The 19,613-nt window shown below is 41.0% G+C and overlaps 1 protein-coding gene across 1 annotated transcript in view; it reads right to left on the bottom strand.

The window, feature by feature from the left end:
* The window catches only part of sgcd (sarcoglycan, delta (dystrophin-associated glycoprotein)), a 458,641-nt gene extending 439,429 nt beyond the window's left edge, over positions 1 to 19,212 (bottom strand). Inside the window, exons 1-2 of the mRNA XM_039618529.1 lie at positions 16,201 to 19,212; positions 4,802 to 4,892 (exon numbers count right to left, since the gene is read on the bottom strand). The gene's annotated coding sequence lies outside the window, so the exon portion shown is untranslated. The remainder of the gene's footprint in view (positions 1 to 4,801; positions 4,893 to 16,200) is intronic.
* Between the last annotated feature and the right edge of the window lie 401 nt (positions 19,213 to 19,613).

Here is a 19,613-nt window from a genome sequence, read left to right as displayed (position 1 = left end):
CCCGTGTACTCCCACCTACACGGGCCCGTGGGCTTCCCTGAACCGCTGCAAGCTTGGGGCACTGCCTGATGAGGTGTCCGACTTGTCCACATCCCCAGCAGCTCTGTGGTCGGGGCGGCGTGGGCCAGCCCGAGGGGAAGGCGACTGCAGAGAAGCCGTCTGAACCAAACTGCATGGGCCCGCCGGCATCTCCATCTGCTCCGCAGGTGCTGACATAGCCCTCACCACATGTGTGTCATCAGCGCCCCCAGAGGATCCTGCAAGCATTTCCCTCCAACGCTAGCTCCAGGGCCACACTGAGCGTGGCCGGTCGAGCAAGCTGAGTTTGCATACGGAGCTCTTTAGGGCTCAGGGCCTGCAGGAACTGGTCCCGAGCTAACTCCGCCTGCACTGATGGTGGCATGCTGTCATACGCCCGGCAAAGACACTCGACTTCATGGGCCAAAATGCGAAGGGCTCTCCTGGCAATCTCGCCTGTTGTGGAACTCCGACCTCAGCAGCACCGGTTGGTTATACTGCCCGAAACGTCTCTGAAGTGCCCCAACCAGAGCATTATAATCTCCCCTTTGCTCCTCGGTCAGCAGCAGCAGGCATGCAGCTGCATCCTCACACAGGCACAAAGCCAATTGGAGAGCTTTATGTTCCTCAGACCAGCCAGCTGCAACAGCTAACAGCTCAAATTGTGCAATAAACACTTCCCATGGCGTCTTGCCGCTGAACTCAGGCGTTTTTATGTTCGCGGCAGCTTGCTGGGCGCCGCCATGTTTGTTTACATCACGTGACGGCGCGTCAAGCGAGGTCGACTCCCCCCCACCGGAATCGCGGCCACGGTGCGAAAATGTCCCGAGCCTAGTCAAACCTGGAGAAAATCCAGCCTCAGCAGACAACCGCAGCGCCGCTTTCCCTCACTCTATGGGCAGGCGAGCGCGGACGAACCTCCCTCTCCCCTCTCTCCTCCGCTCCCTCTTAATCTTGTCCGCAACATCCTCCGGTCTCGTGGCGGTCAGCGTCGCCAGCAACAGGGTGTCGGGCGTTTCAGGCGGACGTTCTTCACTTCTGACACCAGTGTAACGTTCTCAAGAACCAGACGTTTTGGTCTCAGTTTGTCCGTTTATTCGGTGACAGGCAAACAGGCCGTTAACTCCGGGGAGAGTGCTCTCATACAACACCTCACTTCAGCCCCGCGCAGTCACACACAACAACAAAGACCCCCCTCCCCTTCCTGCACACATTAACTCCCTTTTTCCTGCAGCACAACCAAACATGTATCTTAAAGAAATAACAACAGTGTGCAGAGATAACCAACATGTCACTGTAAAATAACATTTAACCATCGTTACAATATATAAGTCACTTAGATCACTTCTACATGTTAATGTTTGGTTTATTTCAGTGTTTTATTTGTTCCTGAGTAAACCGGTTTGGCTGTGATTACAGTTAAGCTTCATCACATGTTACTCACAGTTAAATTAAGAGGGGACGGCAGTACAAACTCCGGACCTGTGACATCATCACGTACGCAGGTGTTCCAATTGTACATATCGCGAGTCCGTGCTCGCGTTCTCGGCGGCACGTATCTCCGTGTGTTCTCGGCGAGTACGCATCACAGCATTTGAGAATTGAGAAACGGCCAGATGTCAGCGCCGAACGATCGACATCCGCCATTTCCTGCCCGATACCGAAGTGACGCTATTTTCATGAAAATGTAGTTTCTTACTTGTAGGCCTTGAAAGCCTATACTGGTGTTTTTATAAGTCATATTTGACTTGCTTGCTTTTCTGAATAGTTTCTGGGATGCTTAGAACTCGAATTGCACTGTGGAAATAGTTTATTTTGATGCACATGCTGTTTTCTTTGCAAATTTGCATCATAGGATTGTTTTTCGTTTTTCCTGCAGTATATAAAAATTGGTGTATCTCAAAAATAAAACTATGAAGACACTCAAAATAAATTTCCTGTTGTTGTAAACTATTTTTTGCAACTTTTTTGTATTTAAAGTTTTGAGGGATAAACCTCTTAAATTTCTCCAAGTAAAAATATATGTAAAAAACCAAAAATGATTTTCAAATTTTTTGTAGTTTAATTGCAAAAAAGTGCAATAATGTAGTTACTATGGACTTAATGCATACATATTATTAAAATATGGGCTATTACAGTTGTATTGATGTATAGCAACTTGAAATGCTCCCAAAAATGGCACTACACCATGTAAAAACATAAAGTAAGCTCTGGCGGACTTGGTTCTATGGTAGGTCTTAAAGGGTTAACATTTAATTAGGCCTAAAGCTTTGTTTTTACGGGTTCGTGTTCACTCTGAATGAGTGCATGCCAACACAAGCAGCTTTAGCCATTTGCAGTCATTTGGACTTCACGTACACTAAACCATGTCACTAAATTACTCCTCTAAACTTTGCTTTTGCAATTATCTGACAAACAATACAGGCACCTGTGTGGTGTCCTTGTACAAACCACCCAGCATGTCTATGCTACAGTTCTGGTGACAGACATTCACCAAAACTCCAACACAAACTATGGATGTGGTTGTGCTGGTGTATCCATGCTAACCAGCTAGCTTGAGTTTATAATTTAACCTTCAACCCTCTTTTCTACTTATACTAATTAATAGTAGCAAGAAACAGATTTTTACAGTGATAAGGCCCAATTTGCACAAACTATGGAGAATATAACGGTGCTTACACCCATCTTTTGTATACAGTGTTTTTACCATGCATTAGAAATACGCTTTCAATTTATATCTGATTAAGCTTCTACAGCCACGCCAGGGAAAACTGACTGCAGTCCGTCACCATCTATAAAGACTGCGGGCACAGCAAGTCCGAGTCCGGAGTCCGATATCAGTCTGATGTCACATTGCGATTGATCTTCCAAATTGTTGCTGGTTGCTTCACCTTCTTCTAATTGGTTACCGAACCAAAAAAATGTAATGCAATCACCAAGCAACCGCTGATTTTTCCTAGTCACAAGGAGGTTGTTCTATTTTTACTGTAGTGTGACTGAGTCATTACACATCCAGAAAACTCTTTGAATTAATTTTTAAAAAGGGCTCGATATTCGATCGCACAGCACACTTCAGCAAACAAACACAGCGAATCAGATCCACTCTGCAGATACAGCTGCGTCATTCATAAACACCTTTCTGCATTCATGTTGGCATTACCCGTTGTGTGTGCACTGTAGCCTTGCTCTAATACACTGCAGCAGGATTTTTCACATCAGTTTGGATGGGGGGTGGGGGGGTTCATGACGGCCTCACCTTCATCATCATCAGCTTCGTTGCCGTTTCTGATTAGCTGCTTAATGGGTTCACACGTCATTATGTTCAATCATTGTGGGAGTCCCCATCGTTCTGGCTGAATTATGAAGCTGAGCAGGGCAAAAAAAAAAAAAAAAAAAGCCTGCCTGGCTGTGCTGGGATGACAAGACAAAGAGCTCTGTGGAGGGCCATGAGACCTCCAACATGCTGTTTGTTAGGTGTGCAGACACACACACACACACACACACACACACACACACAAGTTTAGCCCTGACTGACACGAGTCCTTGCTATTCTGCTTGATAAATCTGTACCCTGAAAGGCATCACGATCTCCTACAAAACAGCGGGACTTTGAAAAGGACAGAGATGATAAAAAAAGAAAAATCACTTCCCTCCATTATATTTGGTGGACTCCTGCCGTGAGATTTATTGAAATACAGCACTTCAAAACATGGAGACTTAAGATTTTCTCCCAGGGGAGATGTCTGACATATGATGAAAAATAATAGACAAAAAAACCAAAACAAAAAAAACCCTTTTTACACTGCAAAAATGTAACTCTTCACTTTACATTGCCTCAAAAGAGAAAAATAAGGATGGGGAGTTATACAACTTGGATATTTCAAGTGAAATACATACAGGACAGTGCACCAGTGTTTCTAAATATGAAATACACTAATTCGCCTTAGTTTAAAAAAATGAAAAAACTGGTGAAATCTTAATAGGATCAGTTTAGTTTCAATTTTTTGGAAAAAGGTAGGAGTACATAATTCAACATTAAATCCTTGAAGACAGATATCCCCTTTCATTGCATTCTTGTGCTCTTTACGCTGCTCAGCTACAGGAACACTGTTTAATGAACCTTTCTGCAACAACCCAGAAACTGAAGGCTAACCCAGAAACCATTAATCACTGCAGGAGCCGGGGTCAAAAAGGCCTGTTGCAAGCTAAACCTTTACACTGTTCACTGCTACACAAACACTGGAAATCAAGTCACAATTAATGTGAACTGAAACATTACCAATGCTACAAGTCTGCACTCACCAGTGCAGAACTGTACTCGAGGGCAGAATCTTATATGAACAAGCATGCAAGTAAAAACTACAGAGCAAATGAAAATACATAAGGGCATAGTTCTTGAACCTCTACTTCATTATTATTTATTAAATGTGGAGCGATGGTTAACATCAGAGGAGTAGTGTTGAGATCTCTAAAGGGCAGGTGGGCTAATCCAATCTTTTCACTGGTATTGGTGACACTGGCTTTGTATGTACTTGGTATCAAATTGATGCAAATTTTTAAAGTACACCACTACTTAAGTTTTCTAGGAACTTTCTTGGAGCTAATGTTTAATATTAACATAGTTAGTTCAGTCATTTTGGTTTGTTTGTGAGTTTACTGGCATAGTCATTTGTGATATAGACCCGTAATCACTAATAGCCCAAAAAGAAATAATAACCAACTGCTTGTATTGAACATAACTGCAAACCAACAAACTAATACTAACATCGCCTTAGACACTTACAGTAAAGAAGGGCACCACGCAGGATGGAGACAAGGATCCTCAGTGTCTTCTGTATGCCCAAATTTCCATGCCCACCTCATCCCAATGACATCTGTGAACGTCACATTTTCTAGATTAGATTTAAAGAATAATCATTAAAAAAAGTGCTTAAAACAATCCAGACAAATATGAATAAAAAAAGAAACATAATGTAATGGCTTGTACTATAACAAATCATACAATGTGTTCAGTGTTTGGTCTCAAAAATATAAATGCACAAAGCCGTCTGGATGCAAATAAAAGAAGCAGAACATTACTAATTTCCTTTTAATAAATGCGACACCCTCAACAGACTGAAGCCGCCCACTTTAATTCCTTTTAACAAAAGACGCCACACTTAAATGAACTGAAGTTAATAAGTACTATTGTAGTGGTTTTCTCTGCGTCTTCGCACCATGTCACAGGAACAAAAAACGTACCTTCTCTAAATGGAAAAGACAATAAATGTAACCTTTACACAATGGAGTTATTTGAGATTTAAAATAGTTTCAGCTTAACGGGAGGTTTCAAGTAAGAAGGCAGCAAAACTCTTATATTTGAAGCACCAATTATGCACAACATTAAATTGCACGAGCAGCTCGGACAATCTGTACTATTGGTTTATGTTATCGCCATCGCTTCTGATTATTGCAGCTTCATTTATGAGAGGTTGTGCATTTAGCCATGCAACTGTGCTCCTCAGGAGTGTGAAATGATTCAGGCCATTAGTCTAGCACTTTGGCCTAAATTGAACTGCCATATAGATATTGTTGATTATCCGGTAACCAAACAAACTGACGGTGGTGATTCATTACAATCCCGTTAACATTCTTGGTTACAGTCATATATAAGATCTAAAAGTTCTGCCCAGGTGATGTGATAAACCTGGTGTTCGTTCCAGACAAAACCTCAAAATTGCTTTCGTGAACTAGTAAAAAAGAAGAATCTGAGCTGAATTTGACTTCCCAACATAGGAGATCCATCTCCATGCTGCTTAAGAGAAAAACAATCATTCTCAGAATGACTAATAGCATTTTGATGAGTGTTGATGTTGGGATGGGTTCCATCATTGTTTATTCGGGTTTTAGGAATATTTTTGACTGACCACAGCTTTCTATTGGAGATTGAGCGTGGGAATGCCCATTACAGCTTTAAAATTGTTCTCTTCATATCTGTTAAATATTGGTTGTATTTGTCCCACAAGCTAGATCAATATCTACTTGCTCTCAGTTACTATTGTCAGTGGTGGCATCCCCCAGGGATCAAGTTTGAGACCACTGTCATCTTATCTCTACTTGCTTCCCATGCTGATGTCTTTATTAAAGATCCACAGACATTACATTGGCTTCATTATTACACTGTTTACACACAGATAAACACCCAGTGACTGTAGCATGCTGAGATTGTGACAGTAAAAACTGGTCTTCAACACATGGAAAAACAAGTTCTGTGATCTGCCACTTCCCGTTTGGCACACATCAAGTCTGCAGGAAAGAAGGTTGCTGTTTGGTTTAACAGTCAGACTTGTGCACTTACAGTTGTATGTTATATATATAAAAAAAATACACCCTGTATTTTCTCCTTTAAAGACTGAGCACATTTTACATGCCTTCATCTCCTCTCACACCTCCACTATTTTAACAGCCTCCTCACCAAAAATCCATTAATTGGCTCCAGACACTTCAGCCACCGGGCTCTTAACAAGAATCGATAGAAGTGAGGCCTGTGTTACTCTGCGTACAGCCCACTCCCACTAGATTTGAAAATGGATTTTAGGATCTGTTCACTTTTCAGGCTTACATGCACTCCATGTGTCATGTGTGTCTCACCTTTTAGTGATCTGCTAACCACAATCTACACTGAAATCCATAGAGGCAGACATTTTTGTTTAGCAACACACTTTGTTTCATTGTGTAAATGTCCCTCTATTGCTGGATTCTGCAGTATTTACTGTTATCAGAGTCTGGCCAAACTAAATGAAGGGCATTTAAACTGACTGCAGAAACAAAAGTCTAAATGTATTTTAAAAAATTACTTGTTGGATGTACAAAAATAGACAGAAAAAACAAAAAACAACCACTGACCAAAAGAGGGTCCAGGTATTAGGAAATGGGAACATTCGGATGATAAAACACACAACAAGGAGACAGGCTGAATTATCAGTACACCAGAACACGAATGACAAGAGTCGGGTGAAAAAAAAAAAAAAAATTAGGCATGTCGGTATATCACTATAATTAATCACTCATCTATTGACCTTGAAGGAGAGGTCAGAGGTCAAACGTGCCATGATATTTTAAATCTTTATATGGTACCTACTATATGTTGACAGTAAACACCACACATAAGAATCATAGTTTAAAATTTTTGTCAATTTTAACTAATAAATCATTAAGTTGCCCTTGACGACCTTGGTGGGTCATAGACAATTTTTATTGGATTGTTGATATGACCTCGCCCTACACCCCCACAAATAAATCATTCAAAACTTTGAGCAATCGAGTTTATAAAACATCAGTCATGTTTTCCAGTGAACTCACAGATCATCCTCCAGCCAAACAAACAAACAAACATCTCGTTTGTAATTTCTTGTAATTTGTTCTCAGTAAGTTTTTCACTTGTGAGAAAAGAAATAAAAATAAAATGTCAGGATTTAAAATGTCAGGATAGAAAGCTGGTGCTCATCACACCAGGTGCATTTACATGTGCAGGCAGAAGCTTGTGCAGTGGGCTGCAGCTGAAGCTGTTGGGTTGGACCCCAGCAGTGCATGCAGGATGGAAATCCATGAAATTATCCTGAGCTACATGGAGAACTGACTTAACTGTGGAAAATCAAAAGGAATCAAAATGTAAATGCAAGTCCAGTCCATATTTGTCTTTTACCTTTCTAGCTGAAAGCATTTTCCAAGAAGTGCACAACCGTACAGTCTGCTCTGTCGTATAGATTTAAATACATAAACATACCCCCCACCACATTACACCTCTCGTGTTACTGCTAGAATAAAAAGGAAACACTGGCCCTCCAGACCAAAATCTCTCAGAGAGACAAGTGTGGGCAGGTTGTGCTCCCGCCTCTCGATGCCAAAGGAGTGTCTTCATTTGACTGAGAGTGGTAGCCTTGTATCAAGGCTTCCCACTGCACCAGCCTTCAGATCTCAATTTTCGAGATTTGTGAGCCAGAAAGTGAGAGAGGGAGAAAGTGAGCGGGAGAAGATAATCAGAATGAGTGAAGCAGCGAGACAGAGAGGGAGCGAGAAGACGACGGGAAAAGAAATTAGCAGGACTCTAATGTAATTATATTAGGGAGGGGTGTGCTCGAGAATATTTGCTAATAATTTGGAATATTTGAGGGATGAGGACAGGAGATAAAGGCTTTGGAAATAAAATAAAAATGACTGCTCGCTGGTTTCAAGCTCTCAGTTTATCGCAGGCTCACTAAGTATTGCTTGTTCAGTTCTTTATTGGATTCAGACTCTGTTTTGCAGTAAATTTGCAGGCAGCATGAAGTGATTGCAGTTTGAAAGTTTGCCGTGGATTTCGTCTTCATTCCAGCATTGATTTTAAAGGACTCTGGTTCTAATATACAGCCACAGGACTGCACACTAAAAGACGACGGAGAAATGGGCTGAGAAAAGGGAGAAATGATGCTTCCATCGCATAAAGCAAATCAATTAAAAGCTGAAAAATCAAAATATAATAAAGCTCTTAAGAAAAAAAAACGCAGGGACAGTAGTTGGAACGTGAAATTAAATTATGAGACATCAGTTAAAACATATTTGCACACTAACTGCAAGTATAAAGCTTTTCTCAGATATTTAAATGAGCCTATTTCAGCATTAAGCTTTTTAATAAAGTGCATCGTACACAATGAGGGGCGGTGAAAGGTGTACAGGAGGAAATAAAGCTGGAATTACGGTGTGGAAACTATGACGCTGCTTTCTGATTACATGGCCGCTGGGAATCGGTGACAGCCTGAGTGGCAGATTTACTGACAGGGCGTCTGACTCACTGGGTGACTCGTGCTATATTTGTTTATGCTAAATTGGGAAGACCAGACATATTTAATGTACAAAAATATCAGGTTTATTTGAATGGAGGTTTATTTAAATATTAGTCACAGTGCTGGTGTGACTGGGAAAAGCTCAATTCACCTGTGGTTTGGTCTTCCAATATCTCTAATGGTTCATTTATGGTAGAGGTTAGCCGATCGATACAGATATCGTTAGCGTGGGTACCAAAGCTGGTCGATGCTTTGTTTCTGTCACGGTCCTCCGGTTTTTCCTGGGGTTGCTGTTTTCACCTCCTCCCGCAAGAGCGGTGTTTGGCTTCTGTTCTCCACCTGTGCTTAAGACCTCAGTGGCGTACTGTTCCTCACTGGATTGTTGTGCTCAGTGTAGCCTGGCTCTTCTTGTGAATTCCCTTGTGTTACCTGGCTTCTTCCTAACGGCTGTTTCTCCGTCTCCTTGTACAGACCTCCCTGGACCCCTGCCTGTTTCCCCTGCACCCTTCTAGGATGAGCGTGGGTGAGAGTGAGTTACTGAGTGGACGGAGTGTGTTTTTGCCACAGACTGAACAAAGAGGATTGTAAAAGTGTTTTCCCGCCTTCCAGCCCGAAACCTGTCCCTTGGAATCCCTGGAGCCCCCTTCCCAAGATCACTGTATATATGTATATGTTCCACTATGTAAAAATAAATTCCCCTTTTGATTGCACAGTTTGAGTCCTGCCTCACCCTACATGACAGTTTTTATCCTCCAAGTTTCAGTTCAGTATGTAGTACACTGACTTATGTTAAAGTAATTATTGTTTTTAGAATGAAATAAAAAAACCTCAAACATGCAGTATGAAAAATATCTAAACCTTTTTGTGCCGACTACCATGTCTATTTTAGCCTGTAGCACATTTAAACAAGAAAAGCTGAACCAAAGGGCTTCAGAGACGGGCACGTTCACATCTCAGGTGTGTTTGGTTGTGTTAACTGTTCTCTCCTGCATAAGCTCCCTTTAGAAGTTAAAAGTATAAGTATCGGTATCAGGAATACTGGCCCTGTATTTACCTGGTATTGGGTCGATACCAAAATTAGCAGTATGGCTCAGGACTAATTTGTAGACAAGGAGCAAACTGAGTCCGGCTTTCAGAGGGTCCTGCAAATTCTTTAAATCTATTTCTGTCAGTGCTCCTAAAATATATTTACTTTGTGATCTTAACACTCCACACAGATTTGAAACATTTGTACTGCATTCATACACCTTCCTCAATTTACACCCTGCACTGTAACACACATCCAGATTACTGTCCCAGTTTAAAGTCAAGATCATTTAAAATGTGGCCAAAAGAGTCTTCCTGCAAAAGTAGAATTAAAAAGCAGGAAAAGCTCAACTAGCAGTCTGAGGGGAGAAGGGGCACTGCTTCTACAAGCAAGTTGGGCCACTCGGCAGCAATTTTGGTGCGGCTTTTTGGAAATGATGGCTCATCCCGCTGGAGCACCTAACAAGAGCAATGCTCACTCATGACTAGGGTAAGGAAGAAACATGATAAGTATGGTCACTTACAGCTCACAATGAACAGCAAATGTGCTTACCGCCATGCAGCTGTAACTGTGGTGAACCTCTGCTGTACGTGTATCAGTGCAACAACACGCTTTAACAACAGTTTTTATGCTTCCTGCTCAGCTGTTGATTGGATCCTTCTGGGCTTCTTCTCACTTTGACCATTCTAAATGTCTCCACAGATTTCTATTCATTTAAGTTTCTACAGACAAATAACATGGGCAACATCTTTACACAGCTGGTAAGCACAGTCCATCCACTTTGATGATGTTTTAGCACCAAGATTTGATTTCTGATTTCCCAGACATCAACCAGAAGAACAGCCTTAGCTTGAAGCTTCTTTGTCTTAACTCTGATCCCGGTTCTCTTCTCTCTCTTTCTGCACTGATCACACCTCTGGCATTTGGTCCAGCAGCTCTGGTTGACAACTGGAAATTGTTTGAAGGTCTTTGTGCTTCCCTTTGTTCTTTGTATGACTGAGGAGAGGACTTCTAGCTGACTTTACTTACTTAAGCAAATACTTCTCAAAGTGAAAAGATAATTAAAAGCAAACGGAAGTTTAATTTTAGGGAAGCTACAAGCCACAGGCTTCAGTGGTAAATTCACCACTGAAGCCTGTGGCTTGAAAATTCCAAGTTCACCTCGAGCTTTGGTCTTTGTGCTGTTGTTGTCCTTGCAAATGACGTCTAACTGCTGATGCATGATTCCAGCTTGTCATGCACCAACCGTTTTCTATTATCTTATGTGTGCAGCACATGCAGGCTGGGTGGAAAAAAGCATGTGTGTAGAAAACAAGAGAAGCCATTTAACTAATGGTGTCACAGGGAAAGCTGCCTAACAGGACAAAAAGAGGGGAAAGAGTAAAAGAATGAGCACAGAGACTGACTCTGGCAGACTCAGAAACACAGATGATAGAAGTCTTAGTCATAAGAATACGCAAAAATTTTTACTGCAGAGCTACAACCAGGCAAAGATGAGGCAGGCTGAGGTAAAAGATACAGGTAAGTAGCAGGGGCACATTGCAGACCAAGGACCTTGATTGAGCCTGACACACTACCGCTTAAACCACTGATATAATCTGGCGGAGAGTGGGTGGATGAAGTCCTTAAATACCGCATTTAGATGATTAGTTGACACAGAAGAGGTGTACCAGCCAGGAATTCAGCAGGAACCAGTAAGTGCGCACACTCCTAAGTGGACCTCACAACCCCAGTGAAATCTGTCAACTCGCACACATGTGGAGTTACACACCAGGCGGGGGAAAGAAAAGAAAGAGAGAGAAACCTGCACTTGTAGGCAAGGGGAGAAAATAAACACAATAACTATTCCTTTCACAGTATAACCACAACAACATACACGCCAATGCATGGGCCCCAAAGGCACAACTTTAAGTTGATGCATGCATAGGATGACAATATACATTACACTGCTTTGAAAAGTCATAATTTCCTTTGAACGTGGATTTAGGGGAACATTTGATGCCTCGTGTGCGTGCTCGCCCACTCATTCTGTCTCCTTATAGATTATTCTTTCCATCTTATTTTTTTTTTCCTGGGGCCACTCTGAAAGGCATTCATCGTCCCTTTTCTTATTTTTTCTGCTACTATCTGCACGTGTGCCTCGAATAACTCGTATGTGCGTGCCGTGTCGTATTTGTATGCCTTTGTCATATCTGTTCATGCCGGTGTAGGCTCCGTGTCTCTGTTTTTGTGTGCCACAGCCAGAGGCAGTGGTGGGAGGTTAGAGGTTAGATGGAACCAGCTTTTCAAACCCCAGGGATCAGCTTCAACAACAACAACAACCCCCACCCCGTCTGTCTGTCTGTCCAGCTCAAGCCTCCAGCCCAGACACTGCCAAGCTCAGGAATCACCAGGCTTGGCACTGACATGCAGACACACTCGTGAACATACATACACACCTCCTCGAGCGAGAGCTATACACTACATCCCAAAGTAACACCTCAGTACAAACTGAGCAGCACCAGCGCGCTCCAGCCACCTTCCAAATCGAGTAACAACACAGAGCCTGGAAGCTCGAGTCCCGGACTTCCAAGAAAAACTGCAACTGTAAGCAGTTTGTGCATGTAGTTAAGTCAATTTATCATTTATCATTCAGTGGAGTATTTTAATTGAATGTATTATCAGTTTTACCCTAATCATTTTATAATGATGCCATGCTAATGCAGATGCAACCACAATAAAAATCTTCATATTTATTTTCATGCAACAAAATTCTTTTGAAGTCTTGCTTGAAATTAAAGCATGTTTGTGCTTTTTTTCATAGGAGTCATTCAATGATTGGCATCAGTACTGAAGCATCATTGGTGGTTTGCCATTATGTTAATTGTGGGTGTTAATTCACAGCATTTAAAAAAAAATCTATACAAGTTAAAGTTAGCTTCAGGATGAGTAAAGGTGCAAAATCTTAAATACCTACTTCACAGAAACAGGGAATAAGAGTAGTATTTCCTTTTTTTACAATAGTTAATTCCTCTGTGCTCATTGGTCCATGTGCTGAACTGATGGTGCGAAACAGGAAAATGACACAGTGGGGCAAAACACTTGTGTCTTTGTGTCAGCACCTGTTGTCAGCCCACTGACAATCAAAAGTAATCCAGTGGTTTAACACGCCGCCCTCTCATCGAAATATGGTCACTTCTGATTCCAAAAACCCAACATGGTGGTGACCAGAATGCTAACACTGAGACTTGAGAGTCCATTCAATTTACATCTTTTATATACAGTGTATAATAAGATGCCAATCAGTCTCAGAATGCGTTTAATGATGATGCTTATTATTGTTGCTGTGCCAAATTTTTACTGTTAAAACTTGGTTGAAGGAATTTACATTTTCAGGCAATTCAAATTGTTAGATTTGTATTGTTTATTGCCATTTATGCTTAGAAATATTTACTCATATATGCTTAGAAGTATATAATCGATTGTGTAGTGATATGAGGTTTGATCCTTAATAGTCTGTAACAACGCTGTGTAGCATGAAGAGGGGAGTGTGTTCACTCCTCTTCAGAGTGTTCTGGCATAGATCACACACCTCCTAGGAGAGGTCGTATCTTCTCTTGCTGATATATGGTATAACAAACACACGTATATCTGTTTGAGTCTAAGAGCCTTTTGTTCAGATGTACCGTTAGACTCCTGGCACCAGCTTTGGGGAGTCTTCACGGGGGTCACATTTTGACCCCACACACACACACACACACACACACGGTATTCTTTGTTCAAATGTATACCTATGTCATATGTTAATGAACCTATGCATATTCATGTAACCACAATAAAAGAGCAGTGTTACGGGGGAGCTGACGAGAGCAACTGGGGTCAAGCGAAGGAACGGCGCCTGTCCAGTTCTTTCCCGTGCACGTGAAACATAAAGAATGTTGCCTACTCGTGTCTTGCTTGCTGTGTAATCACATTGCCTTTAACGTTCCAGCGAATAGGTTCAAGCTACAAACCTATCACAAATGTGCATGTGTGCATTTGTGTGTAAGTGTGTGTGTGTGTGTGTGTGTGTGTGTGTGTGTGTGTGTGTGTGTGTGGGTATGTATTGTGTGCAAACAGATGCAAATTACAAATGATTTAAATCCAAAATATATGCTCCAAACAAATTATACAGAAATAATCCAGGAAGGGGGAGTGACAGCGACATGGAAGCCATGGGAAATGTGGTGAGAGTGAAAGAGAGAAAAGGAGCGACTTAAAGCCCTCCTCTCTCCCTCTCCTCCCTCCTCTGTGTGGTGAGCTGACACTTTGTCCCACCCCTGTGGGAGCAGCTGGAGGGCTTTTCTAACCACCTTACCATCTGACGATTGAGAGCAGACGACTGTTACAAGCTGCCACCAACAGCAAAGCTTCTGACCTTCGACTTGAGTGCAGCACAAACTCGCCAAGGCCTCGCTAGAGCCGAGGAAACAGTGAGTAAAGATAATATGGCGGTTAAAAATAGCATCGGCAATATGATACACTCGCCACTGAAGTCCCAGCCGTATTATACTAATCCCAGAGGACACCGTTTGTGCATTAAAGTTTACTGTGAACAGATGTTCACAGGTCACAGAAACCCAGAGAAAAGAGAAAGCCGATTAAATACTTTAGTACATTAATTATCAAATGTGTTATTTTAAAGAATAATGTAATTTAAAAGGTACAGTTATCTCTTTTATTGTGAAATACTGCCGCGGTGAAAACACTCCAAACCTAAGACCCGGGGACCAAAATTGGCCAAGCAAAGCCTCCAACCTGGAGAAGGACTCTGCACAGCTTTGGAACAAGTGAAGGAGGGCACAAATTTTGGAAATGGCACTTCTTTTTCTAATGCCGACATATCTCAGGAATAAGGTATGTAGATAAACTTCTTTATATGGACAGAAAGGGGAATTTCACTGTTCAAGATCAGCGTAATGTATGTGGCCCACGATGACACACTGCTCCAGACAAAAAAACAACAACAAAAAAAAACAAAAAAACAAAAACAAAAAAACAAAAAAACTGTGATACTTGGTATACAACCCTGGATTACACACTCCTGTTTTTATCAGTCTTCATCAAACTGCTTTTCGCTACATATAAAGCACATATTGGATTTGACTATGAAGTGATATTTTTTAAAATTTTCTTTGCCTTTCTGCTTTCCACATGATTTTCTCTGTATATAGAGATGTATCCTTTTTGATGTTAGTTATATTAAGTTGTGTGTCTTCTAACTATGTTGTTCAAAGAGAATAAATATATTCCTAAAAAGAAAAAAAATGAAAAAAGTAAAGGCAAAATAATAAAGAAAAAATAATAATGGTGACACTTTCTCATATGTGGAACCTTGAGAAATACACTTCACTCAGATCTTCTCCTTTTGAACAAGAAGCACTATTTTCATCTGCACAGCTTTTCCACTTGCATGCCTGAAAAGCATAAGCTCACCTTGCTGTGTTTTCATGTACATACAAGGAAAGCTGAAGGCAGGGGAGGAAAGAGACAGCAAGAGCTCAACGTAGCACAAAGCAGTCTAACAATCACAGCAACCTGACATCAGCTCATATCAGACAGCACATGAAAAGCAGGAGCTGCGGGGGTGGTGGGTTGCAGAGCGGCTTGCAGAGGTACAGCAGCTGTAGGCATGCGACAGCAGCTTAACCCTCACATACTTTTCAGGCTAAACTCGACCTGTGTTAACATTTGGCAGTTTAACTGTATAGATGTCGGGGGTTTTGCCTGTAATTTGATGACCTTTCCCAAAGTGACATAAAAGACAAGAGTATAAAACTCTTACATTTAAATTAAAAAATAAATATTGTTTTGGGGAATCTTGGAACTGAAACTATACATGTCAAGTGCCAGCTTTTTACGGGAACATGTGGTGACTGTGCTCAAGCGAGACCTTGAGAACCACATTTACCCAGACTTCTGCTGGTTTTTGGTCTTTACTGTTTTACCATTTCACTGTTTCAAGAGTCCTCCATGACAGGAGTCATCATATGTGATGTAAAGAACAGAGGTCAGAGGGTAGTTGAGAGATAATGCTTATTGCAAACTAGCCTGTGCATTCAAAGCAGCGTTATCTTGTCTTTGTCAAGGCACTCTTAAGTCATGTGTTCTTGTGCTGGCCAAACCCACGGCCACACTCTAAAGTCGGTAACGCTTGTGTATTTTCATTTCTTCATTTGAACACAATAACAAACTTTAGTTTCCAATAAGTTTCTTGACTGGTTTGGATACATTTGTTCTATTTGTAAGCGCATACATTTAGTTTACTTATGTATTCATACCAGTTCATTACTTTCTTTGGTTTCTTGACTAACCTTTGTTTCTTTTACTTCTTACCTGCCATGATCCCTGGAGCTGCCAGACAAAAGGTGGTGGCCTGGGTTTGAAGCTGTTAAATACAAAGAGGGATAACTGGACTGCACCACCACTTCCTGCTGAAGGGGAGAATGTGTGTTTTCTTTAATTAAAAGCAAAGTATTTGTACTTAATTAAATATTGAGTTTAGGAAGTTTTGTAGTTTTGATTTTCTTCGTTGATCTTTATTTTATTAACAAACTAGACTGTACTGCATCATTTTTGTGGTTTATGATTGTGTTTTGTTTAGTTACCCCTCGTGTGTCATAGTGGGCTGATCCGCCATTATGTATACCCCTGTGTGTCATTTCATGTTTAGGTCAGTTATGGTTGTTTGGGCAGTTCGTTAAGTTCACAGTTCTTTGCCTGAGTTTCGTTTTGTTTCTTTGACCTCTTTTATGATCTCAATATTTCTTACTTTTGTTAATGTAATTTTTGGGTAAATAAATTGAAACTATTTTTCTAATAATTCCTGTGACGACTCCTGCTTTTTCAACTCGGTCCATTACAGTTCTGTTGTTAATGTTAAACTAATATTGTGAATCACATTTGCTGTTTATGATTATATATTTACATACAATATTGTATTTATGTTTTCATGACTAGGGTAAAACAGGACATGATATTGTGTGATAGTTTCTCCAAAAATACGTGTACTCTCTACATAGCATCCCTTCTGTGAAAGTTAGTAATAAGATGCAACAGTATGAGCAGAACCCTCAGCTGATGTGGGCTGCTGTTGCTGGCATTAAGACTGTCTGAGCTTGTCTTTGTGGCCCACGTGAACTAATCCTATGCTCACTGTTTAATTTAGTATTCTGTAAATAGACACTTTATATAGACAGTCAGAAAAAACACACCTCTGCAGACCCACTGTGACACCTTCCAGCTAAATCCACCGTAATCATTACAATGATTTTGACAACTCCTACAAGTAACACCAAAACAGCCAAAACCACCTCTGGCAGCAGCATGTAGAAGAGCAATAGAGTATATTCCAAACATATGTCTCGGTTGCTGCTGTTACTGTAGCCAGTGTATTTTCAGTGTGTCGCCGTAAAGCCAGTGGGATTAGAGCCGGCCTGGGGTCAGATCTGGCCCCCTTATTGTATGTTGAAGAGTGACAATTTCAGAAAAATTAAACTTCAGTTTTTGACTTTTTAATCTCACTGATTGCATGACTTAGATTCCCAGGCTTTTATAATTCTAAATATTACTCACATTTTTATCCCTCTAAATCAAGGTGGTGGGTAAGTTGTGTTCATTTTGTGTTATTTTGCAGTGTTTTTACTGCTCTGGTGTAAATGGTGTGATTAAATTAGGCTGTATGTGGCCCACACGCTAAAATAAGTTTTACATCCCTGCTTTAAACCATCTTTTGTTTCTCAAATAGAAACTTTTATATGCACAGTAGAAAGACCAAAAGCTGCTGCGTGCTTTTCGTATCTCCCTTGAACCTTTTAACCTTTTTCATTTCACATATATGCTGGAATGTTTTTAACACAGAAAACAGAGATGAAGGGCTCGTGCTGCTTACAGCATTTCTCAGTACAAAAGTCAGAATAAAGCCTTTCTCCTCTAAAACGCACCGTGCTGAATAACCATACCTTTCATTTTTCTACTTGCAAAACCTGTAATTTTCCTTTTTCTTGCCTGCCATGCCTTTTCTTAAAGACGGCTTAAAGAAAACAGTGACCTTTTTTTAACCTGTATCACTTATCAGAAAAATATGAATGTTTTATTTGTATTCTTCAACGAGACTTATTTCTCCTCATCCTTCTGATTTGGATTTTTCTTAGGAGATTCTCAAATGGAAATGACATGTTTGCTCTCCCCTGAGTGACCCTTATTCATATCTGCCCCAGAAGCATGTCAAAATGGCACTTTTTGTCACCTTTGATTTCTGCTGCAAGCCCCCTATTACCACAAATGCACCTGTCATGTGCAGCACTTCAGTTCAAAAGTCTGAAGGCACAGACTGGCCACAAATCTTCATCCAGGTGAATTCGTCAGTGTTCTCGCTAGTTCACCAACTGCTACCTAGGACAACAAGAGTGACTCTGAGGATGAAATTAGTACAAGAAATGAGGGGGGGGGGAGACTTCATAGAAGCTGCAATTGATATTTGGTGAACAGCAGATTGAGCTGTAATCAGATACTGCCATTTTCCCTGGACCTAGAGCAGGGGTGGGGGAACTCCAGGCCTCGAGGGCCGGTGTTCTGCAGGTTTTAGATGTGTCCTTGATGCAACACAGCTGATTTATATGGCTAAATTACATCCTCAGCATGTCTTGAAGTTCTCCAGAGGACTGCAATGAACTAATCATTAGATTGTTGACCCAGGGTCATATCTAAAACCTGCAGGACACCGGCCCTTGAGGGCTGCAGTTCCCCAACCCTGACCTAGAGGGTGGGCTCACGAACACACAGTGTTGGGAAGGTTACTTTTAAAATGTATTCCACTACAGAATACTGAATACATGCCCCAAAATGTATTCTGTAACGTATTCCGTTACGTTACTCAATGAGAGTAACGTATTCTGAATACTTCCCAGTAAACACCAGTATGTGGGCCCCACATGGGCTATGGGGGTTCCAAGTGGGGATGGGCTTACAATGGGCATCCAATCTGGGACCCACCTAGGTTAGCCATGTAGGACCCACCTGAGCCAGCCCAGATGGGGTATGTTCTATGGGCACCATATGGGTAATATATGGGAAGTTGCATGAACAAGCAACTGAGTTTAACGACCTTAGTTAAGTATAATTATTAGTCATGTGTAAGTATAAACATGAATTAAGATGAAATAACTGATAATAAATTATGCCAGAGGCAGCATATGTATATTTAATTAATAACAAAATATACATGTAAAATATATTAATATAAGTGAAACACAAAGAACAGATGTGACTTCAAATTGTAAGACGCTTAATAAAATAAAATAAATGGTTTTACATTTGAGTGGGAAAAAAATTTGACTCCATGTAGGAGTGATTTTCGAAATCTCGCGTTATTTCATGAAATATCACGAGGTTTTCTCAAACCCGTCCCCCCTCCATTCTGGAACATTCTTCATTTCGCGCTTTGGACAAAGCTGACCGTTAAGCTGGCAATTTTTGGATTAAGTGCATCTTTGAGCTACGGACTTATTTTCTGCAATAAAGGTAAGAACTTTTGGACATAATTTGAATCCCTAAGTATAAATGAAATGTTTACAAAGTTATGATGCTGCAAAGTAAAGTATGGCACAACTGCTGGCGAACTTTTTGCTAGCACTCAAGCAAGGCTAAGCTAGTTGAAATTTTTACGTAATGTTGGATTTAGCCAATTTTCACAGTTTGAAAGCATCGTCTGGTGTCCTGTATAATGCTTAACTAGCACCAAAATTAAT

Source organism: Oreochromis aureus, linkage group 10 (genome assembly GCF_013358895.1).
Source record: "Oreochromis aureus strain Israel breed Guangdong linkage group 10, ZZ_aureus, whole genome shotgun sequence".
In the NCBI taxonomy this organism is placed as follows: Eukaryota; Metazoa; Chordata; class Actinopteri; order Cichliformes; family Cichlidae; genus Oreochromis; species Oreochromis aureus.
This window is presented reverse-complemented; position numbering and strand designations above follow the sequence as displayed.